General features: G+C 41.8%; 1 protein-coding gene across 19 annotated transcripts in view; it reads right to left on the reverse strand.

Annotated features, from left to right (window-relative positions):
• Positions 1-24708, reverse strand: part of Fhod3 (formin homology 2 domain containing 3) — a 444662-nt gene that overhangs the window by 213549 nt on the left and 206405 nt on the right. The window lies entirely within an intron of this gene.

Genomic DNA, 24708 nt, shown 5'->3' on the forward strand with positions numbered 1-24708 from the left:
CTGAGCTAAATCCCCAGCCCCTCTTGCTGAGGTTTTTTACTGATATTTTTAAATTATCAAGTTTGTTACACTGATAGCCTATGGCCATTGTTTTCACTGTTCTTTCATTTCTGTTCATTATTCCCTCTTTCTGCTTGTTTTAGATCTATTTTGTTCTTCTTTCTCAAGTTTCTGGAGATGGGAGCTTAGATTATTTATTTCATACATTTCTTCCTTTCTAAGGTAAATATTTAGTTCTACAAATTTTCTTTCCAGCACAGCTTTTACTGTGTCTCATGAATATTGATGTTATACTTTTATTCAATATTTTAAAACTTTCTGTTGAGAATTTCTCTTTGACCCATAGATTCACACTCATGGTATTCTTTAGTTTCTAAGTGATTAGAGATTTTCTTATAATTGATTTCTAATTTGACTCCAGTATGGCTGGAGAACACACATTCTGCATGGCTTTCCTTCTTTAAAATTCGTTGAGGTTTGCTTTACAGCCCAGTATATGGTCTGTCTTAGTCTATATTCCTTGGGCCCTGGAAAAGAATGTGTATTCTTCTGCTATGGGGCCATATGTTATACGAATTTTGATTTTAATGATGCCAGTGATTTAATTGCTGATCTTTCCAATTAACCCATTAGTTGTTAAGAGTGGGACCCCGAAGTCACCAGTCCTAACTACGATTTGTCTGTTTCTCTGTTCAGGTCTCCTACTTTCTGCTTCACATTTTGCAGCATTGCTGTTTGGTCCACACACAGGTAGGACTGCTCTGCCTTCTAAATGGCCCATTTGTTCACCATGTAATCATCTCTGTCTCTCGTAGTTTTCTTTACTTTGTTTCAACTGACAATCCACTTGGCCTTTCCTGGCATCACCCTAGCAAGAAGCTCCTAAAGGAAGCTCCTAAATTCAAGTATCTCACATTGTTTCTGCTGACTCCTCGATAAGGTAAGGGACACCTCACTCAGACATGGATTACAGTTTCAGCTCCTCATAGGAAAACAGCATGAGAACGGTTAAGAGGGGCTCAGATGTGGAAGTGGAGAAACCTTCAACAGGGTTTGACATGATAGTGACCAGCACGAATGTTCAGACAGCTACAAAACACAAGTCCTTCAGCCAACAGCAAGGGTGAGTAATAGCGAGTGAGTCTCCAAAGACCTCACAGGCAAAGCCTTTCTCTCCCCCTGGGAGGAAAGCATGATAATGGGTGGGGGTCCTGCTTGGAGTGAAAACAGGCTGTACAGGAGCTGTAGCCCGGAAGTAACACCTGGAACACCAAACCTGACACAGCAGACAGACAGCGAGAACAGAAAGCATGGCTCTAAACCAAGAGGAGAGCAATGGGGGCTTGGGCTCAGGGGAGCCCGCGAGCGCTTCAGATTTAGTCAGGTTACAGTGTTTTCATCAAGCTCGACTTTGATTCTGTAGATTTACTTTTCTTTCCCTTTGTTTTTCTTTCCTTTTTAACTGTTATTTCTAGAAAAAGGTTCCATTTGAAAAATTATAGTATTTCAGCTGAACTAAGGGGAAAAAGAAATATTTTGGGGCATTTTCATTGGGCCAAGACTGCTAATAGAATTAGTGTGTTGCAGCCAGCCGTGTGCAAAGCAGCAGCTGCCCATCACCCCTTGGGCAGACTTTGTGCGGTAAAAAAGCAGATAAAAGTGTGGGAACAGGGACTTCCCCAGTTTTCCCTCCTTTGATCCTAGCCAGGATGCTGCTCAGACCACAGTGTCTCCAGCAGGGAGTCCCTGTGCTCAGGGCAGCTCGTCTGGCAGGTGGCTGTGGAGATACATGCATAACTGCAAGACCAGTACAGGGCCCAGAGGGAGCAGATGCACAGGGCAAGCTGTGTGTAGAACACAGCAGTGCGGCCCTGTCCACACCCATAAAACGCCTACATCAGCTCTGTGGGACACGACTTAAGTCCATCTTTGTTCACATAGGAAGACAGCAAGATTCATTTGTGTAATTACACAAGCACACAGAAAAATGACTTACAATCAAAGTATTCCCAAGTTCACAAATACTGATTAGTCTAGGACCAGACATGGAGTTACCTTGACCTATTCTATAGGAAGGAGGGAAGGACTTTCCATGAGACTCATGTATAAATCAGGGGTCAGCAAGCCATACCCGTAGGCCAAAATGATTCATCGCTTGTTTATGGATAGCCAGTGAGCTAAGAATAGTTTTTACAGGTAAGCACTTGCAGTTGATTTGGTAAGAAACACTAACTTAGAATCTTGATTGAACAAAATGTGGTCTTCTCCCACCAAAATTCCATCACAAAATTGGTAGCCTGAAGTTATAAAAACATTGTACTCGATTATGACTACTATGAATTTGGTCACTAAACCAACCTGTGCAGGTTTTCTCTTGCATCACAGAAATATCTGCCCAACAGTCAATTTGACCCTTGGACAGCAATGGCTAAAATATTTATCTTCTGACTCTCTCTACAGAAAAAGTCAGCCAATTTCTGGTATAAATTAATCATACAAATAAGCTAGCAGAAATAATTTCTGAAGTATTATTAAATATTGCTAAAGTCATCACATAAACAAAATATGCTGATTTTAAATAATTAAGATAATATTTACTCATTAAAGCAAAATTAAACAGCACTCAGTTTGCCTTACAGTAACTCTAAGTCAAATTTTCCATTGTGTAGAGTATGTCTCCCCTCCAAGGCCTTTCTGTTTTAAGAGAAGTAAAATAATCTTGGTCTTGTTTCATGGGATTTTTTTTCTGAGTATGTCCCTAGGTGGCCCACTTCTTTACTATGGATGATCTGCAAGGGCTTAGATCTTAGATCCACTTTTCTCACTCCCAGAAGCAAGCAAAAGGTAACTTATTTGAGACAGAGTAGAGTTTGGGCGGGATCAGGCAAGGGAGACGAGAGTGACTGCATGGCCTGGCAGCCACAGAGTCTGATCTCATCCTGGATCTTCTAATCCGGGGAGCAGGTATGGGTATAGGCTACGGCATGACTCTTACCCTTGGAGAGGGAAGACCACTCAACTCACCTGGGCAGTGAGCAACACACTGAGCCGTCTGGCTTACATTCTAGCGCCTCAGGATACAGTTTTGGTGGTGCTACTTTTTCATTGTGTTTTGTTTTTGTTTGTGAGATTGATTTGCATTTTGATTTGAAGATGTGAGCATCCTGGGATGAGATGGCACGGAGTCTGAAGGATCAAATGGGTCAAGTTAGTAAAATAAGAAACACAAGAGAAAAGAAAACACCATTTTAAAAAAGGCATCAAAGTTTCCCAGACTGGCCCAGTAGGGTCTCTCTGCCTCCCTTCTACCCCCACAGTGGGGACATAATGATAGATGAGGCCTGAGGACTTTGAATAGGTTTCTAGAAACAGCAAATGTACGGTCACATAGAGTGCCTACAAAGCCCTTCCCCAGGAAAGTACCATTGGACAGGCTATCAAGTAGGGCATCACAATGGGAGCAGTGAAATGATTCACCATGTCAGACAGGTACTAGGCAAGAGAGGATCTTGAATGACAGGATGAAATTGCTCTTCATCTCATATAGACTCCTGGTTTTAGCAACAGAACCCTTCTCAAAAGAACTCTTAGATAAAAGCCTGAAATGTCACGCAGGCCAAAGTAGAAGTTCTACAGCTGAGTAGAAATTCTACTGCCCTGCTTCACAGGTACTTCAGGATCTACAGACTAACATACAGAAATCCTTGTGGCATACAGAACTCCTACAAAGGAGACATTGATGATCTAAAGATGACTAACAGAGGATCTTTGGAAATTTTTGATTTCTAGTCTCCCACCAAGAGTGGAACAGGTGATGAAAGTTCTGAAGTACTCCTGGGGGGGCGGGTAGGAATCCGGAAGTGCCTTTGCAGGTTGGTGTAAGTACCAGAGATACCAGCACCGCTACCCAAAACTCTGACATCTAAAGCATGCCCCAGCAGGCCCCTGTCCCCAGGAGCCAACAAGAAGCCACTGCAGATGGTTCTTTTCCTTTCCTACCTCTTTCAGAAATGGTAAGACTTGAAGAAAGTAGCTGGAGGAGAAAATGGCAAGGATTCTAGAATTTCTCACTATGTAGATCAAGAGTAAAGGCACTGTGGGCATATTGAAACCTACTGCAAAAGAGACACTACATACTTTAGTGTTCAGAAAGTCTTGAAATTACAGAGCTTGACTGATAATTCAAAATTACAGTTAGAGAATAAACACTAAGTGGCATGATTTGGGGAAGGGTCAGAACTTGGGATTTTCTTCCAAAGACACCACAAAGGCACATGGCAGGGACAGTTCTTCAGAAGCAGCTGAGCAGAGAATATGGAGGTAGTGGACAGAGCAGAGAGAGCAGGAAGCAGGGGAAAGGGATGAAACTAAGATATCTCAGCTGGAAAGTACGAGACTCAGTGAAAGGATAAAGGAATGCAGAGGTGCTGCTAAGAGGACTCTGTGACATTCACAAGATGACCTGGGAAGGAGCTAATCCTGGGGCAAACCACTCTGATTTCAGACATTCTGATCCTGAGAAGATCACAGCTTCTAGACAGCTGCAGTTATGGGACTAGAGCCCAAGAAGAGCCAGTCCCAGAGATCTCCATTTTGGATATATTCTTCCTGACTTGTATCAGTGTGTAACTTGTCCCTCTATAAGCTGTCACCTCTGCAATGCATTACTGGCACCCTTTGCGAATATCAAACAGGCTGCTTTGAACCTAGTGTGTTCCTGGGAGCTATGGTGTTACAAAATCATCCCGGAGTCATCCTTTCCTTCCTAGTGATGTGCTTTGTAATGACTCAGGGAGGGAGGGATTGAACAATGATTACCTGGCAGAATCTCAGAGGGATAACACAGGAATGAAAAAGAGCTCCAACAACTAAAGTGTTCTGAAAAGGACTGACTGTACCCATTGAAATGAGTCAAGGCTGAAAGAAAGGGCAAAGAACACACTGTAGAGCCATGGTTATCAAAGACAAAAACAAGAGGAACACAGTATACCCATAAAAGCAAGGTCATTATATTCATCAACTTTCCTACTGTTGGGACATAATACCTGACACCTACAACTTAAAGGAGAAGTTTAATTTGGATCACAGTTTCTGGGAATTTAGTCCATGGTAAGCTGACTCTGAGGCAGAAACTTTATGGTGGAAAGGTATGGTGGAACAAAGATGCTTAGCTCATGGTAGGCCGGAAGCTGAATCAGGGGTACAGCACCAGGGAAAAAGGAAAGAGGAACCAGATATTAACCCCCTAGTTTATGCCTCTGTGACCTACTCAGACACATGTACAAATGTGCTTCGCCAATCCCCCAGTGGACCCTAAAGTAAGTCAAACTGACACTCCACTTTGACCATCAAAGTCATAGTCATACACACAGGAACATTAAAGGATACGCAAGTGAGAATGGTAGCTGCTTGCCCCCTTCACCTTTGTGTCTTCCTTCTGTTAATAACGTGGAGAGCACCCCAGCTAGGGGACATCCATAGCTAAATCAATACCTGTCTGAGACCATGGGCAAGCCATACAATCCTCCAGACCTCAGCTTTCCTCTATATAAAATGAGAAGACCCAAATAGGACACCTCTAAGGCAGCTTCTGGTTCTAACATCTTTTGTTTAATTGGGCCTGCCATTGGATTTGACACTAACTTAGCTCAACCATGGCCACAGAGGCAAGGATCTTGGGGACCAGTGAAAGTTGGCCAAGAAAAAGTCTCTTCCCAGGCCAGAGACTCCATTCATCATAATCACTTGGTTACCACAAGGGCCTGAGGGAGAGCAAGACTCAGAAACAAAGAAAGCCACTGAGAAGCAACCCATAGTGAATTCAAGATTCCTGTGTTACAAGTAGCAGTGCTGACTCTCTCCAGAAAATAAAAGTGTATTATGATTAGAATAAAAATGAGTACCCCCGTTAATCTGGCAATTTAAATCTTAGGTGTTCCCTACAGAAACTCACAAGGATATACAAAGAAACACAATAAAAAATAGGTATTTACTTTTGTCTGCATTTACAAAAACATACACAAATTAGAAGAGAACCAGCCAGAGAACTGACAAATGACTGTGACACATTCACATATAAAATATCCCATAGTGAAAATGCACAAGCAAATGCCACATTATCAATATAGATGAATCTTGCATTATTAGGTGTATTAGTCAACTTTCTATCATTATGCAAAAGTAACTGGGATAACGTAAAAAAGGAAAAGTAGGATTACGATTTCAAGCCCAGCCTAGACGAGTTAGTGAGATCCCGAGGGAAGCAGGGGTGGCAGCTCAGTGTGAAAGCCTTTAGTTCTACTGCCAATATGGGGTTTGAGGGAAGTCAGACAGAGACAGAAATTATTTTATCTCACACTTTTGGAGATTTCTGTCCATGACTGGTTGGCCTATTGCCTTTGGGCCTGGGACAAAGTACATCATGGTGGGGTAAGTATGGTGGAGAAAGCTACTCGGCTCATGGAGGCCAAGAAGCAAAGACAGACATCCCCTTCCAGCGCACACCCCCAGTGACTTAACTCCATCCAAACCTCTTGAAGTTTATACCACAGCCCAGTAGTACCATGCGCCAGGGACTAAGCCTTTAACAAACGGGGCCTTGGGGAAATGTTAAGGTCCAAACTATAGCATTATGGTCTCTTTGTTCTTTTAACAAGCACAAGTACTCAAGAGTCGAAATGCTGTTCTAGCCAGGGAAACATATGATTGAATGGAATATGTGAATTCTCTACCCCAGTCAGACTAGAGAGAAGAAAAACTACCACCAAGTAACACAGTAAGTAGGACAGACTTAGGTCCCACAAATTGCAAAGCAAGAAGTTCAGGGTGGGGAGAAGGTGCTGTTTGTCAGGAAAAGCCAAACCACTGATTCGTAATGTTTTTCATCTTAAACTGATTAAATGTGTTCCTTTTTATTATTCCCAATATCAGTTTAAACATCTAGTTTTTAAAATAACTTCATGACAACCATTACTGGTAAGGGAACTAACCAATAAAAGCACTGATAATTCTCCTGTAAACTTATGTATCTCCCACATTATTGATTCTATGTCACACATCCCCACCCAAACATGACCAAATCCTCTATCCTGGGAAATTGGTCTCTCTCAAAAAGCAGATGTTGTCAATGTCAAGGCCAACGTTCCTCAAACCCAACGAACCCTATAGTGCCTGCTGCTACAGAACATGATAGAGAACCTTGCCAGAAATCTGGCTTCTGATTTTGGACACTGAGAGACTACTTTATATTAAATGGCCTTATCCAGATTTAGGCTACTTTAGTCTTTTTACATCTATAAAACATATATAACAAAGTTCCCCAAAAAAAGAAAAAAGTGGGAAAAATTCACTAAATTTTCTCTTAAAAATGCAAACAGGCTAAAATAGACTGCTCCTAAATCTTTATCATGAAAATACCACAAAAAAGGTATAATACTAGCAGACAGCTACACTAAAAGCACAGGGCAAACAAGCGTGTCAGTTTTTTTCAATCTGATAAGAAACTTGTCTTTATGGAACAGCACTAGCAATTTCCCATGACTAAGACAATCATAGTTAGACACTGCTGTTCAGCTAAATCTAGAGAAGTACTATGCAAAGCCGGCAGAGCATCGCCAACAGCTACATCTATTTATATAATTCCAAGTGAGAAAGCTTCCATCTGCCCTCTAGACACCCTCTTTACAGCAAAGAATGGTGAGGTTTGCCTGGGCTCAGAATTCCCTGACAGCAACATGAGCTGCTCGCTGCACTGCAGAGTATTCTGTTCAATGTACACCGATCCATCATCAGCGGAACCAGTGTCCAGGAGAAAGATGCGTGGCAATCAGGACGCCTCATGGATGGAGACCTAGGAAGGGGAAGTGGGGAGGTAACATGCAGCAGCCTGGCTTTCTGCAGGGGCAGAAGCTGTGCAAAACCTTTAATGTTTAATCTGAAAGGGAAAAAAAAGTCTTTTTTTAATAGTACCATTGAAAAAACAAATTTAACAATATGTATACTAGATAGATAACTATGCTATTAATCTTAGTTCATCAAAAAGAGAAATTTGTGCTGTCATTGTTCAACTGGTCACTTTTGTGTCTAGATTTTGTAACGAGCAGCTAGATCTGCGATAACAATGTGAAATATATTAACTAGTGCTAATTCTCTATTTTTTCTCTTTTCTGAAATTCTGTATCATTTCTCTTTTTTTCTGTTCTGCTTTTTAAAATAAAAAAGAAAACAAAATTAACAAATAAGCCCAGTGGCACTGAATAGTATGTGTATAAATCCTGAGCAAATGAGAAGCCTCAATACTCAGAAAGTCACAGGCATGAACCTCCAATGCTATCGGGAAACGGGAAAGCCAGGAATAGACCTGAGATACCAGCTCGGATGTCCCCAAAGTGAGGGTATCTGTATCTCAAGGGGGCAGGAGCAAGTTTATTGAGCAACTGAGCTTTGGGTCTCTCAGCACTGTCTGCTTTACACAGGAAAAAGGCAAGTGAGCCATAGACAGGCAGACTTTATTCCCGAGAAACACTGCACTCACTGATGAGCAAGACAGAGCCCCCATTCCCTGCAAGCTATTCCAAATCCAAAGCCAGTTATTTTAGGTTCTTATCATATGATATGGCAGCTTGAATGAGGCAAGCCAACAATGTTTCCATCTAGCTCTGCACATAAGCAGGGACAAGGCTTTCGCTATGTCATGTTTATATCATGACAGTCTTTCCTTCTAGTTTTTGATTCTTATCCTTGTGCCAAAGGCTTGTTCTCCCTGAGTTTCCTCTGGGCAACAGTCACTGGTGGGTTCCTTTACTGGATAATCTGCCAAGTACCAGGTATTGAATGAGATGTCTGCCTAAAGAAGGGTTTGTGGGATCTGGGTGCACATAAGAAAGAGGGTGTGATCCTCCACGGATCTCACCTAACAAAGACATGGACAAATTGTTTCTTACTCTGTGAAGTGAGATCACAGGCTGCAGGGGCTTTTCAAGAAAGCTCCCTGAAGAGATGTCCCTGAAAGGCTGACAGTGGACAGACAGATATCCTACAGTAAGCAAAGGTGGCAGATGGGTCAGCATGCGCAAAGGCAAAGCAACCAAGCACTGTCCTTCCAATAGTGCAACTGCAGTACCCACATGCAGAGCCCAAAAATAACAGCCCAAGAAAACTGGGGAGTAAGGATCCTTCGAAATAGGTCTAGATGTCTCATGTCTCAACTATTCTCAACTACAATTTATAGAAGGATCAATCATTCATGGTTCCAAGCACCTTTCACTTTAGGGCTTCAACTGATGCTGAGATTTTGTAATTCACATGGAATTCTGAAACAAAACCATAAAGTTTCACATTTTCCTTATTTTCAACCCTGATAATGAATATAAAACTTTGTCTTCTGCTTACAGGATAATGAATATTTGACTCAAGTACCACATTTCATGTTTTATGAAATTCCCATGAAACATGATACATTAAGCTGATTCCAAAAAAACCCTGAATTATGAAAAGAAAACATCTTAAATGACTAAGCAAAGAATAACTGAAAAACTCTTTCCTGTGTCTTTGAAATGGATGATGTAGGACTGAACTACTTAAAAATCTATCAACTGCCTTTGGAAACAATGCTGATACAAGCAAATCGTGGAAGAGAAAAAAAGGATGACTTCAGGATTTTCATCCAAAACCTAACTTAACACAGTGTTTTTGTGTCTATCCATCCTTACCGGGTGGCTCCTATCCTAACCCCCTGCCAAGTTCCTTATGGTCAGGGGCCTCAGCCAGAGCCTTCCCATTTCTACTGCCACTGTCTGCACAAGGCATATGCTGGACAGTGAACCCTATGACTTTTCAGAACTCTACAAATGCATGCAGGACACCTTTGCAGCACCCTGGCATATTACAAAATCTTGAATTTTCTTCTAAGTCAGTTTCTCATTTGTGTTACTCATTTGTGTGTGGCAGAGTCCTTTGTTTGAACATGCACAGACCTCAGCAAGAACTGAGAGCTGGAAGTAAGCTACCATCACTTGCATAAAGGGCCACTCAGATCATGGAAGAGGATCATGCAGAAAGAGGATGGGGGAACAAGGAGAAGACAGCTCAAATGGAGTTCAGCAGCCATCTAAAAAGCCCAGGAGGAAAATCAAACGTGCTGCCCTTGGGAAATCTTCCCTTTTCTTCTCACCAAGGACCTCTGCCTCTTTGGAGGTTACACAGTATTTTGTACCAATTTTAGCAAGTCCAGATGGCTTTGAATCATGACTCTTGATATGTAACTTTATTCATTTTTTAATTCTATATAACAAATTGCCACAAACTTAGCAGCTTAAAACAACACCCATGTATCACCTCACAGTTTCCATAAGGCAGGAGGCCAGGCACAACCTAACCAGGCCTTCTCTCAGGGTCTCTTAAGTCTGTAATTGAGGTGTCAGCTGGGGCCATGGTCCCCTCTGAGGCTTGAGGTCCTCTTCCAAGCTTTTGTGGTTGTTGGCAGAATTCATTTCCTTGCAGCTGTAGAACTCATGGTGTCTCGTTCTTCAAGGTCAGCAGAAGAGAATGTCTCTGATTTCTGGATGTTCTTTTAAGCAGTTCATCAGTTCAGGCCCACCAACCTAGGATAATCTTCCCACAATTGAATAAAAATTAACAAATTTGGGGCCTTAGTTACATCAGGAAAATCCTTTTACTGTTGCTTTATAATGGGAGCTAATCATAACTGCATGGCTTTCACGCTCATAGGTCTGACCTGCACTCAGATGAAGAGGATTATACAGGGTGTATCCCTGCAGAAGGAATGCATTCCCCTGGGCCATCTTAGAACTCTGCTACAACAGTATTTATGTCACTTCCTCTACTACATTCTAAGCTCATTCTTCTCAGGACCTACCATTAAAGTGTTTAGTTTACATTATCCTTAACTCAACCCCAAAGTGACTGATACACATAAAGCTTTTAAATAACACTCACTGATGAATGAATGAACCAGTCAACTTATCTTCATCTACTGAGGCCCCCAACCATAGAACAGTTGAAGTGGGGTTACAGACTGATTAAAAAAAAAAAAAGCAGTGAAATCTAGAATTTAATGAAGGTCGAAGCTCATGCAACCCACCAATTAAGCTTTCCTAGCTTCCTGGAGGAACTAGGAAAGACAGAAAAAAAAGAGAGATAGATATGCTCCAGTAAGATATACACAGGGCAGAAACTTTCTGGACCATGTTAGGAAGGCAGATGGCCACAGGAAGACAGAAAGGCAGTAAAGCTGGGGTAGCCATGTCAGTCGGCACTTACTTCGTGATACCAACTGCCATAAGCCCTGTCTTGGTTTGATCAATGAGCCCAACCCCCTGAGGTTTCTATGAACCCTCCCAGCTTCCAGTGCTCAGGTTCTGGAGAAGCACCAAAACCACTTTTGTTTCCTGTGCCTCTTGCCTCACCATGGATATATGAATTCCTGAATAGAAACTGTTCTCATTCTGCCAACCCTTCAAAATGTCATATGAGCAGATGTTTTCTTTGAAGCTAAAAGAGGGTAATATACATTTGGCAACAGCCTGGAGATCCTACAGCAACTAAGACAGAATGTGAAGGAGACAGAGAGAGATAAACCGCTTGCTTTCATTCCTTTACTTTTCCTATTTTACTTAGATTCAGAGAATTTTAAGGATGGAGAGTTCTAAGAAGTCACTCAGTAGCACCCAACCTCAAGTTTAACAGCCTTAATAGATCATCTGGTCTCTGCCGGAGGATTTTCAATGCAAAATAGTTTGTTCTATGAGTGGAACGCTTGAACTGCCACACACCTGTTTGAAATCAACTCAATAAATATTCTGAGCAATCAAATACCACACACAGTATTCCTGCCTTCCCCGCTACCTTACAAGATGTTGACAGACATCACTAATCAGTTGTGGCACTTTTTCCTGCTGATGCTGGATGTGGCTTCAGGATCCTGTACAGATTGCTCCAGAAATGCACCATTGATCAGTTTATGTTGGCAAGAGAAATAAACTAATTTTCCAACTTTGTTCTTGGAGCTTGTCTTCAAGTTAAAAACCACTTTCCTAATCTGCCTTGAAAAGCAACAATTTCCCCCCTCCTCAAAAAGTAAGTAAATAATGATGGTAGTTAGCTACTGACATGTGAAGTCATGCCACATTTCAATCCTTCAAGGCTCAAACCCACCCCTAAGGACAGGGTAACCCTGGAGGGATAAAGAGTGAAGTTGTAATTCCAGGATAGTCAAGGGCACCCACAAGGGAAGAAATGATTTTGTGTGGCTCAGAGGCTAAGAAGTACTATTCTCCCTGCATGAAGCAGCTCCAGAAGTTATACCAAACTATCATACAGGGGACTTTGGGAGACACTCCAACTTGAGGAAGTAGGGCTAGAAGAGGCAGGATACAGAAAGCAAGGGAAAATAAAAGTGCACTGAATACCAAATAAAATGAAAGCTCATTAAATCACCCTTAATCATTTGTCACATAACCCATGACTTCCTATTTCATGCCTTCTAGTCATGCGTGTAGGGTGCCTGGTATAAAGTTCACACTTTAAATCACAGTTACCCAATGAACACTGAACATGATCAATACAGAGCTCTCTATATAGATCCAGAGATTCTTCTCACTCTTCACCAATCATCTGCTGAATCCAAGGCACTAGGGAGCAAGATAGTGATATGATGACAAAAACTGCACACTATTATTTCTGCCATAAAGGAACTCAAATCCATATGTTTACAGGCAGGTATATATATATATATATATATATATATATATATATATATATATCTACACATACAATAGGTTATACAGAGTAATCCACATTTACATGCCTTTTATCTACAGAAATCATGGCATTTAAAATCCAGGTCTACAACATCCAAATCCACCAAGTTATCAAGTTTATAAGAAAGAAAATTGAATCATTTGACATTTTTGCAAAGTAATAAAAACAAATTTGGACTAAAATGTTTTGGAAACAAGATCTAGTGGGCAAAAAGTTTCAGATTAGCAAATTCGGGCTTTCTAAAATTATCATTACAGCTCAGCAGCTTCTTCAAAAGTAGTGATTTCACTTTTCCATCAGATATTCCATCTTTCATCCCTTCCTTCATTTACTGAGCTCCTGAAATGTGCCTTACCAGTAAAGAGCATCACAGAAGAAAGAGTAAAATTGCCATTCAAGCACCCAAGTATGGTGAAGAAAATTAGCCAAGGTCCTGTGGCCCACAGGGTATGTTCATGAATCTATTATCAGAGAGATAAATGTCATGGCCAGGGTATGTCCAGAAGGTCAAAATATTGGGGTCAGGAAAAGTCTCCTGAGGATGCTGGGAAACCAAGCAACCAGCTGGCCTCCCTGATAAGCAATAGTGAGCCTACTGGTGCACGGGTAGAGAGTCAAATATCCCACTTCCCCTCCCCCTCCCCGCCGTTAGCAAATAGGAACCAGAGATCTGAGCATCTCTTGCAAGGCTGACCATATGCAATATAGCAAATAAGGGGGATTTCTTTCTACCATCTCTTTGAACACAAATATTTTTACTATGTTTTACTTTATTCTGATTAATGGTACTGTTCTATTCAATATTCTGCTTTGATAAGTTCTATAATGTTCTATATTTCATTTTTATTTTGCTATACATGATTGAAAGAACTACTGTGAAGATAACAAGATATATACTGTGATACCTATTACTGTGGTAACAGTAATAGGTAACCTACTGTGAAGTTCTGTACCAATTTCACTGCACTGTCTCAATTGGCTTTGTTCTGTCTTGTTCTGTTGTATTTTACTACCTTCAAAATTAAAAAATACAAAAAAATAGAAAAATCTCCTACAATTATAATACCTGAGCCCCACCTTGAATGATGAGCAGGATGCACAGGACAATGTGTGAATCAAGTAGAAGACTGAGCAAAGCCTTCACAGGCTGCAAGAGAGAATAGAACCCTCCCTCCGATAGGAGGCAGTGGTTGGTAATGGTCTGGACAGACACACTGGGGCAGTATCTACATGGGCTCTTCCTGCACAGATGGAATGAGCCACTGAAGGCTTTGAACCAGCAGACCAGCAATCCAAAGTGCCAGGACTGAAAGCAAAGAGATAACTTAGGGGGCTGATAGAGTAGATAAGGGGGAACAAATGGTGGCCTGAAATAAAATATAATTGGCAATGAGAAGAGATGAGTGGATAAAAAACAGTGCAGGTTAGGAAATCTAAGGCTGGGGGCTTATGATTAAATCAGAGAATAGGAGAAGTGGCTTGGGGGTGGATGGCTGGCTTGAATGCAATAGGTGATTGCGCTCTTTGCAGAGAAGATTATTGCAACTGATAGGCCAATAACTAGCTGTTATATCAGGCCTGGACATGATGCACTATGGACATCAGAAAATAACCGGGACTATGGGACATCAACAGCAAGGGAAGACACAGTGTCAGGGAGAGGGGCGCCCTGCCCAGAACGCACCCATCTACTGAGGGACCTCCAACTCCAAAATGAGGAATCTATGAACACCCTTTTTTCTCCAGCAAATCACAGCCAAAACAAAAGCTTAAATTCTGTGTAAAACATTTGGTTCCATCATAAGCCTTTGTGATGCAAAGCCCTACAAAAGAAGACCACATGTTAAAAAAAAAAAAAAAAAGATCACATGTGAGATAAAGTCATATCCAAGAGAGCAATGAGCAGGCTTCAAGATCCACCTAAGCCAGCAGTTCCTTCAAAAAAGTTTACTGACTAAGAAAAGGACAGAGTGCACAGGCACATCTTTAGTGTGATTAAATGGAAGAATTCCTGATGAATACCTAGCACCGAGATTTGGTTGTGGAAAATTCCACACTCTGCATAGGAATAGCCAAATAACTCTGTTTTTCCTTCTTTCTTGTCTTAGATAAAATGAAAAACATGGAGGCTTCTAGTGGAGACTAAAATTCTGGAGAAATCTCTTTGGCTAAAATGCACAGGAATAGAATGGTCCTTTCAGGGGAAGTATTCAGAGGCCTAAGTGTAGGAAACTGCAAAGAATGTTTTGTTTTGTTTTGCTTTGCTTTGCTTTGTTTATCTGAAAACTGGCATGGATTTTGGAGAGAAGTAATTTTATAAAGAAAAAGGTTAACTTTAAGAAGCATTTAATCAAGAAACTTCTAGCTCAGTGGCACAACACTTGCCTTTGAGGCAGGCCCTAGGTTTGATCCCCAGCATCAAAAAATAAAATGTAAATAGCAGCAACAGCACCATGTACTCTGTCCAGGAAAGAATTAAGATTAAATTCCAATAACATCTAGTTAAATTGTATGACTTCACTACTTCTGTAGTCTAAAAAAGGGGATCAAATACCACCAAGTTCATATGGTTCAGCTTGACATTCCAGATTGAAGGTAATGTTGGCCACACACACACAGCTGTGTATTTCTTGATAATAAAGACTTTTCTACATGAAGAATTTCTGCTACCATTTAATACTTGCCATAATTAACAATATTATTAATTGATTTTTGCTTTAGAAAAATTAAACTCTTTCCAATCTGAAAGTTACTCCAAAATAGGGATATTTTAATTAGAGGGAAAAATATTCCAAACTGGGTCAAGACAGAAATGCTACATCGTCCTTCAAGCTGGCAGTACCTACCTAGTATAAGAAATCAATGGCAAATACCATACTTACTGCTGAATTGGTAAAGGGCTGGTGATCCTATTTGGTACCTGCTTTTCCTAATATATGTCCCAGTCATCCTCTCTCACTTTGAACTGAGAGAAACAAAGGCATTTTGTCCCATCGAAGGTCAAGACCCACCTCTGTCCTTCCCTTCTTCCCCTGGCTAGAGTTCTATCACCCACCTGACACCCAAGTTCCTGAATGCAGCGCTGGGCCTGAGAGGAAGCTGGGCACAGGCACAAGTAATGACGATTCAGACAACTTAGCATCTGTAGACCACAGGACAGCATAGCAAGGAGGCTCATCCAAGTCTACTGAATGACCAATGAGAAGCACAAGTGGAAAAGAGATTTCACGAGGCCTGAGATGAGTAATGGGACACATCACAGATGCAGCAGGTCCACATAGACACAGAGAGTGCTGCTGACGTGGAGGACTCTGGGACAAGTACCTGGCTCCCTTCCCTGGAAATTCAGTGCTGTAGAAAGTAGTACAGAAAAGCTGAGCAACTATAAGCACCTCTTGGTCTGGATAGGCCAGAGCAAGCTGCAAATTGTTTCAGCTTGAGTCTTTTTTGTCCCTGTGTTTGGATGGGCTGGAAAAGGAAGAGCACAAGTCCAAGTCTTCACTGGTATCTGATGCAGTTTTTTAACAGGGTTCAGTCCTGATGCTGGGGGCACAAGGAACCAAGAACAACCATGGATGGAGCCCCTAGAGGATTCCAGGGAAGCATTTCTGCTCTGTGTACTACCAGTGGCAACAGGAGGGACTTGGTCCCTTTTCCTCCCTAGGCAGAACAGGCCATGTCTCTCTCGCCCTAATCACACACTTTAGCATGTGGCTTGATACACTTGGAGGTCTCATACCTAACGCATATCAAGTTAGGCTACAAAAGCCAGGCCCAGGGCAGACACACCAGGTCACAGGGGAAAGGAGGCATCCAAAGCAGAGGTGTTGACAACTAGGGTAGCAGAGAAAAACCAAACAAAAGGCACAGAGCATGTCCTATGGCTGTAAGTGGCCCAGCTTCTCCAGCTCCTAGCCCACAGCCAGTGGGCTGAAATCCACAACCAGGGAGAGTTTTAAGCCTATGAAAACAGAAAAGGAGGATGCATTTTTCTCCCCAGGAAAGTATATTTCCCACATGAGCCTTCCTGTGTTACCTGCTTAGTTGCTACAACTATGGACCCCAGATGCCAAGACATAGAATGTTCCCTGATTGAAGAAAAAACACACAGAAAATGGAAAAGACCCTCTGCAGGAGATGATACTCCAAAGCCAAATTTACAGTGCAAGTCCATAGCAAAGAACCCCAAAGAGTCCTCTTACTTTATTATATGGAATATATCTGTCCCAATTCAAAACAGTAGAGCAAGGAGAGAAATTAAATGTGCACATGCACATGCTCACATGGGTACATGCGCAGTACTTGAGAAGAATCTGTTCCAGAAAACAGAAGTAAATGGAAATAGTTTACAGTTCCCAAGTAAAGTGTTAAATCTTCCCAAGTTAATCAACAAATTTAATATAATGACAGCCATCATTATAAGCCAATTTTTAAAAGTATCATAAAAATCACTGCTAGGAGTAAATATGCCCCAATCACTAGGAATGACAAAAACTTTAAAATGATGCCCCTAGGCCTCAAGTAAATGAAAAGAAACAGAAAACACTGTTGGGAACATAAATTCATGCAGCTTTTTTGAAGGGGAGCTATTTAGTGTAAAATAAAATGAAAGTATATATATTTTCTAATCTGACAACTCTAACCCTAGTACTTTTGTTCTAGGAAATACCTAAATAACTCATAGAGAACTCTGTGCAATGCTGATGTAACAGTCAGCTCAGGCTGTGTAACAAATGCCACATTCTGGGAGGCTCTCCATATAGGTAGGTGCCCTAATAGCCCCCTCCTATAAGGTCCTTACCATACTGAATTAGCACCCACTCAATGATTGCATTCTAATTTAGCTACCTATTTAAAGACTGTGTCTCCAAAAAGTCATGTTTTGAGGGACTAAGGTCAGAATTTTAACAGATGAATTTGGGGAGACATAGCTTCTAAGGTCACTACATAGATATAATTGCATAGTACTGGTAATAGCTGTCATCGCTCCAACTCTGTCCTTTGTTTAGACATTTCTAGAAGTCACTTAGTTGTTGCAACATGTTAGACATCACCTTTTCACAAACAAGGAAACTACAGTTTAAGTTCTGAATGAGGTCCCAGTGCCACAACAGGGACATGGTCTGTGTGCTTCCTACGTCCGTATTTTTAAGTTCTGTAAAGACTTGCATTTTTATAAAAAGCATAGTTGAAGCCAGCACATATTCAACTGCAAAGTAAATGTTCTCTCACTTTGGTAGGATTATGTGTAATTTCTGATTTTCCTTTTTACGTTATTTGCTTTTCAAGAAATAGAGTGTTCACAACTTATTGAGTGAAGAAAAATTATTAAAACTATGTGCTTTAAGGGGAAAAAACACTACCTCACTCCATGCCTACCTCAGGTTACCTTTATCCCATGGGCTTTAACACCCTGACACTCCAATCTCCAGAACCACCCTGACCAGTCTGACAAGTGCGTGATGAGAACTTTATGAGGCGGATGCTCAGGCACAAGACTTGGGGTTGCAATCAAAGCCTCACTGCCTCCAAACTTTAAGTTCAACCAATTCAGCAAATATATTCAGCAGGATCTTCTTATCAATACTTCCTAAGCCCAGGCAGTGATTGCTTCTTCTCAGCCTGGTCCCAAACTGTTCTGTCCCTCAAGTGATAGTTTTCTATCTCTATGGAAGACTTGGTGGGTAGAAAGCAGAATTGAGTGCCAAGATTTATGTATTTTTTAAAGTACTAAAGAAAAGAGATTTTTAAAAAACCAAAACCTTGTTATATTTGAGATTCTAGTTCACAAAGGAGCAACGGCATCAACATGTCTGGCTATAATAAATCTGGATTCCTCTACTTTAGATACCTATCACTCCCATGTCCCAGGTTGAGGTAATTAGGCTGATGTCTCAAACTTACATCCCCATGGGGCAGAGAGGCAACAAAAATAAGTAAAACAGCCCAGGGGTAATATCTCAGGGAATGGCGGGACTATGGTAACCGGAAGCCATATGTTCCAGGGCAGGGGCAGCCTTTTCCAACTCCAGCTCACTGTGGTCATGCAGCCATGAGGGCCCTATGCTGGTCTGAGCTTTCAGTTTTCTACAAAAAGCTCTAAAACTATATTTTTATATCAAATCTTCTAATATATATATATAATTGTTCATTATTTTTAAATTTTTATACTAAGTAGACTATATATATATATATATATATATATATATATATATATATATATATCTGTAAGCCTTACTTGGCCCTACCAGCTGCCTATCTGTGCTACTGCCTTGATTTCTTATTGGGAGCAGCCTCTGTTGTACAGACGCAGCAGGAGGGCAGACACTAGCAAGGAAGGACTCTGCCCTTGACTCTCTTTTCAATCCACTTGATTCTTATGACACTAACAGGACCCTTATACAGTTGAGTCACCCACCCCAAAGCCAGGACATGAACTTACCATGATTAATCCTGGAGGTCTAGAACCACAGGGGAAAGAAAGCACTCGTGGCAGGAAGCAGGTGGGTCACCCTCATGTCAGCAAGGTGGGACACGGGACCAGGGTACACGAGGCATGAGGAGCCACTCTGGGCCATTTAAAGAAAAATCCATGTGCCAGTGGCCAACTTGGGTTCAGTAAATCCCCTCTGCTCCTTTTCCTCACGTTGCCTGATGCCCTTTCTACCCTTCCTCTGTGCAGCCCGCACCTCTCCCACCCTCTGCTCGCTTCCTTTGCTCTGAAATGCTGAAGTACACATTTTTCTAGTTTCCAGCCTGGAAATATTTTGTGTCTATTTTCTCTCTAATATCATCAAATCTCTTTCTGTGTCTATATGTCTGTTTCTGATGATGTGAATGCTTGTGAACACCATGACCAAGCATCCTGATCTTCATTAGGGGATCCCTGAACAGGCATGGCATTTAGGGGTTTTCCTAGCATGGAATATAGTTAACTCTGGTGTTCTCATTTTTACACACACACACACACACACACACACACACACACACAAATCCTGACTTTTAAATGTCAAATATCCCAATTTCTAAATGTTGACAACATTCCTTAAAACATACTAAGGGGCAAAATATTTGTACTTTTCTTGTAGAACACAAAGGTTGAACTAAGTGAGTGTTAAGATTTTATCAGTTTTCAAAACAACTCTGATAATGGCTGAGGTCTTTCCTGATTAATTGGAATTTTGCTTTGGATAAAATGAGCCAATCAAGTTTCTCCATATGAAACCAGCCTGGAGGGGGCAGCTTTTCTTGAGGTACAACCAGGAGAAGAAGCTGGTCTTTCTGCTTTATCTTTTTCTCTTTTCTCCTCAAAGCATGTCATGGACATGCGCTTACTAAATGTATAAGACGTGTGTCATACAGCATATATAATGCAAAAGGCATCTGCCTCAGGCAGGGCTGAATATCAGGTTCATCGGCTTAGCCCCAGGGCCTGACATGGCACAAAGCCCATAGGTTCAGTAATGTTTGTGGAAACTTAAATCCCCAGTAATATACACTCTAGGTCCTCCTTCCATAAGAATAATTGCAAAGCACAAAATTCCACAGTCAATTTATATTAAATACTCACTATCCTGAAGAACTTTAGATCATTAGCAACACCTATCCAAGAATAATAAGTCAGATAAATATTATTCATGTTGTACAGTTAAACCCTCTTCCCGGGAGCCTGCTCACATTTGCAGAGAGCACTCGGCTTCCCTGTAGCTCAAACCTAACTGCTCTTCTCTGCAGATAGTCAACAGCAAGCAATGGATTTCTGGTCTGACAGGAGGATGAGGACAAAAATAAAAGTAAGTGGAAAGGTTTCCGAAGCAGGTGTGGGCAAGGGCTGGCCTTTCCACACACTGTTCCCTTCGTGCCTGGGGGACCCACACATGTTCACAGGATGTGGAGCACCTGACGGAACAGGTAACCTGAGGTAGACACTATGCTTTTCAGGAGCATTTGGGCAACTGACTCACTTCACACAATGCCATTTTCTAAATGCTATTTTGACCCAGTTTTGAGCACTGGCTGAAGGCCAGTTGGCTCCTCTTTCTTGGCTTCCCATGAAGCCCACACTCCTAATCACTCCCAAGGCTCTCACTGGGTGACCCCAGGGACATCACTATACCCCAAAACTTGCTGAAATTATTCATACCAGTCAACTCCCATAAGCCTGCTCACCCTTCATCTGTCCCTTCCCTCAGAAGCCACAACTGAAATGTCACCCACAGGTCCCTCCCTCTGCCTCATGACTGACTCCTAAGTTTGCCTTGAGTGGCCCGGTATGGCCTCTGTGTTCTCTCGGGGAGCTGTGAACAACACAACCAAGAAACTTTCCCCAGCTCCCTCTTTTGACCTGCTTCTGGTCTAACCCCCTGCTTAAGGTAATAGAGCTGAAAACATGGACAGGCCAAGAGCAGCAATTCAAAGGGTGTTCTCAACAATGTCTGGTGGCTGCTGGCAGCTAATCACTAAAAAAGCCTTCACGAGAAACTCATCAAAGTCATAAAAGAGTGACTCAACATGTGGGTGAGGAAAAATGATAGTTTTTCTGTCTAAAAACAAAAAACAAAAAAATCACACCCCAAGAAATCTATTGTTTAGATGCCCCAGAAGCCTTCAGCCAAATACATCAAAATGTGCTGATGATTGGACAGTGGGCCCTGCTTACCTAGAGGTGTCTGAGACTCAGGGGATGTGGGATAGCCACACAGTCTCCCCCTTCTGAGGAAAGCAGAGCATTTTGTAGTGACCTGAATAGCATGCGTACTGGTGCACTTTCCAGGCAATACTTAGTGAGCCTTCTGGTTCCCAATAAATGGACACTGCTGGGGAGCGAAATATGAAGCCAAGTGTGGTGGATTAACTAATGGTCAACTTGTAACACCCAGCTGAACTGAATCAGTGTGGTGCCGTGTGTGCAGGCCCACCTAAGGATTCTTGCCAACAGCATAAAAAGAACTACAGGGGAAGATGGCATGCTGTTGATTCTCCTGGAGAAGCTTATCATGCTGGCTTTCCTGATATGAACTCAGCTATTCCCAATGCTGGAGGAGCATGGGTCCTCATTGTCACTGAGGATGGCTGTGGTTCTCTTCGGGGGAGCTCTAGTCCTTACTTTGAGCATTGCTTCCTGGCTCCAATGCAGATTCCTCAGACTGCTGGTAAAGACCCTTCATCCCACTGGTGCAGACTTTCTAGCCTCCACCACTGATCTTTGGATTTTCTCAGTACAGATCCTGGATACAGACTTGTGTGAGACACTGTCGTAGGCTCTAGGCCTTGAGCTGGACTTGCAGAGGACACTACCATGGGCTCTAGGTCTTTAGCTGACCTTGTGCAGGACATTGCCATGGGATCCAGGACCTCAGCTGAATTCTTTGGGTCTCTAGATGTCCTGCACTCTTTTGCATTTATCTCTTTGTATGAATACTATAAAATAATCTTATAAATCATATGTCCTGTATTAAATCCATTCCCTTGTATACCCAGACTACAGATGTTGACCACAGAAACCTCACTTTAGGAACTGTGGTCTACAGTGAGAGTTCTACCCTTCTGGAATCTTCTGCATGGATAGAAAAGCAGCAGTTGACAGGGCTCTCCCTGGGTCATGAGTAAACAATCTATTACAGTACTCAGACATTTGGTCAGTTGCTTTTGGCGTCTCTATGGTACTGACCAGAACACTGCTGAACTAGGATGAACACTTACTAGATAAGGAGCCTAACTGAAGTTCTCTGCATCAACAGCATCTTCTTGCAGGGAAGAACAGTTCACACTATGCTGCCACTTGGGACCTTCTATAGCCACACAGCTTTACCCTAGCCCCTGTGCAAGGATTCTCTCAGCAGCACCAAAGTAAAGGCATTTTCTCTCCTAATACCCTCTAGAGCACCCAGGGGGGATACCCTCAGACCCAAGGCCAACCTTTCTCCCTGGTTGCCTCCTTTTTGAGCACAGGAAGCCAAATGCTCATTTTTTTTCTGCCTCTCTTGCAGCTGTACGTGTTCATTTCTAACCCGTGTGAGGGTGGGGGACAGGGAGTTCTAACAAAATGCATGGCTGTAAATGAGGCCAACCATAGCTTGGAGGGCCTTGCCCCTTGGACAGACTTGGATGTAAATAAAAACAGATGCTTATACAAATACTCTCTCTCTAGAAATGCATATACATTGCCTGGACAAGGGTCAGAGGGATAAAATTTTAAAATGTGGACTATTACTTCTATAGAGAGGTGTGTGTATTTGTGTGTGTTGGGGGTGACTTTGTTTTTGGTAAGTTAAAAAATATATACTTTAAACATCAATGGAAAAATATACTATCACTTTGGAGCCACTATTCAGAATTAGACAACTTTAGGTACATTTCTGGCCATGTGGTTCAACTTGTGATTGTTCAGATTATGATTAAGAACAAGAAAGCGGTGAAAGTTCTGCCTGTATTTCTGTATCTTTCCCTTTTCTAGGTGTTGATCCAGTGAAAATGGAAATGGGATGGAAACGCTGTCCTGCCTCAGCTCCTTTAACAGAGACACACAGCAGCCTTTGGACATGACACAGACAATCTGTGATTAATTTCTCTACACAGATCCCTACTTTCCATTTAAATGTTTAAGTAAGATGAAGGAGGTAAATCATAAAACTCATCAATAAGGTATCTCTTGTGACAACTTGTAATTAAGCCTGGGGAATGATGGAAGGTGACACAAGGAACTGAATCCTTAGGCTCACAGATGCTGTCATGAGCACATGTGGAGCACAAAAGGGGAGGCCGAGGGGCACATTTTCTCCCGTGTATACAGCACTTATCAAAACAAATGAAAACAATACCAACTTGAAAATCCCTCCATTTGCTCGTTTGCTTTCTCTTGTGTGGTTTTCCAGGAGTACAGGAAGGGGAAGGACTGAGCTGGGATGGTACCAACAAAGGAATCAGGACCCATGTCCAGGGGAAACAGCACCGCTGAGATGACCCTCCCACCCTGCCTCTCTTGTACACCTCTAACCCTGAACATGAAATCAAATGGCTCATACATTTTTCTTTACCCACAGAAAAATAAAAGGAGGTTTTAGGATTTTTTATATGAACACCAACATGAACATAGACACTGAAGGGATAGGAGAACAATCTTGATATGCCCCAATATCTGGGCTCACTCCCTGCTTGGACAAATACAGGGGGAGTAACTTGTCTAAGTAAAACATTTGGACTGAGCCTTAATTTTTTTCCAACCATAAAATGTAGATATTATTTCTATGTGAAATTTCTCCTTTTCTAGGTCAAAATTATATATAGCAGCAATTTCATGGTCTAACATAGTCATTTCTCCCCTTCCTAGGCAGAGTTTTTGTTTTTACTGATGGAAAATTATTCAGTGAAGATGCACAAAATCAGTACCACTGTGAAAGACTAGTAACTGAACAACAGAAGGAGTTGGTACTGCAAACACCGCCCGACTGCTTTATTCATGAAATGGTAGAGGCTGCTTTCAGAATCACTTTCTTTCTTTCTTTCTTTCTTTCTTTCTTTCTTTCTTTCTTTTTGAGCAGGGTCTCACTATGCAGTTCAGACTAACCTTGAGCTCACTTTGTAGCGGGGCTGGTCTCAAACTCACAATGATCCTCCTGCCTCAGCCTCCTGAGTGCTGGGATTATAGGCATGCACCACCACGCCCAGTTTCAGAATCATTTTATAGCATGTAGATTCCCAGGAGTGGTCCAGACTCATCAAGTTAAAACAAGAGGACATGGCAAGGAAGGTATGTTCTGAAAAGAGCTCCAGGTGATAACTCAAGCTGGATAAAATATTTTTATCCAAGAAATAAACTGACCTCTTTGGTTTGGGTGGCTTTCTGCTAACATGCAGAATCTGAGCCCATTTAATGGCACTTACCACCCTTAATAAGACAGTGTCTAAAAAACTAACAAGCATACATGG

Source organism: Cavia porcellus, unplaced genomic scaffold (genome assembly GCF_034190915.1).
Source record: "Cavia porcellus strain 051 isolate PalLab524CR breed Dunkin Hartley unplaced genomic scaffold, mCavPor4.1 scaffold_20, whole genome shotgun sequence".
Lineage (NCBI taxonomy): Eukaryota > Metazoa > Chordata > Mammalia > Rodentia > Caviidae > Cavia > Cavia porcellus.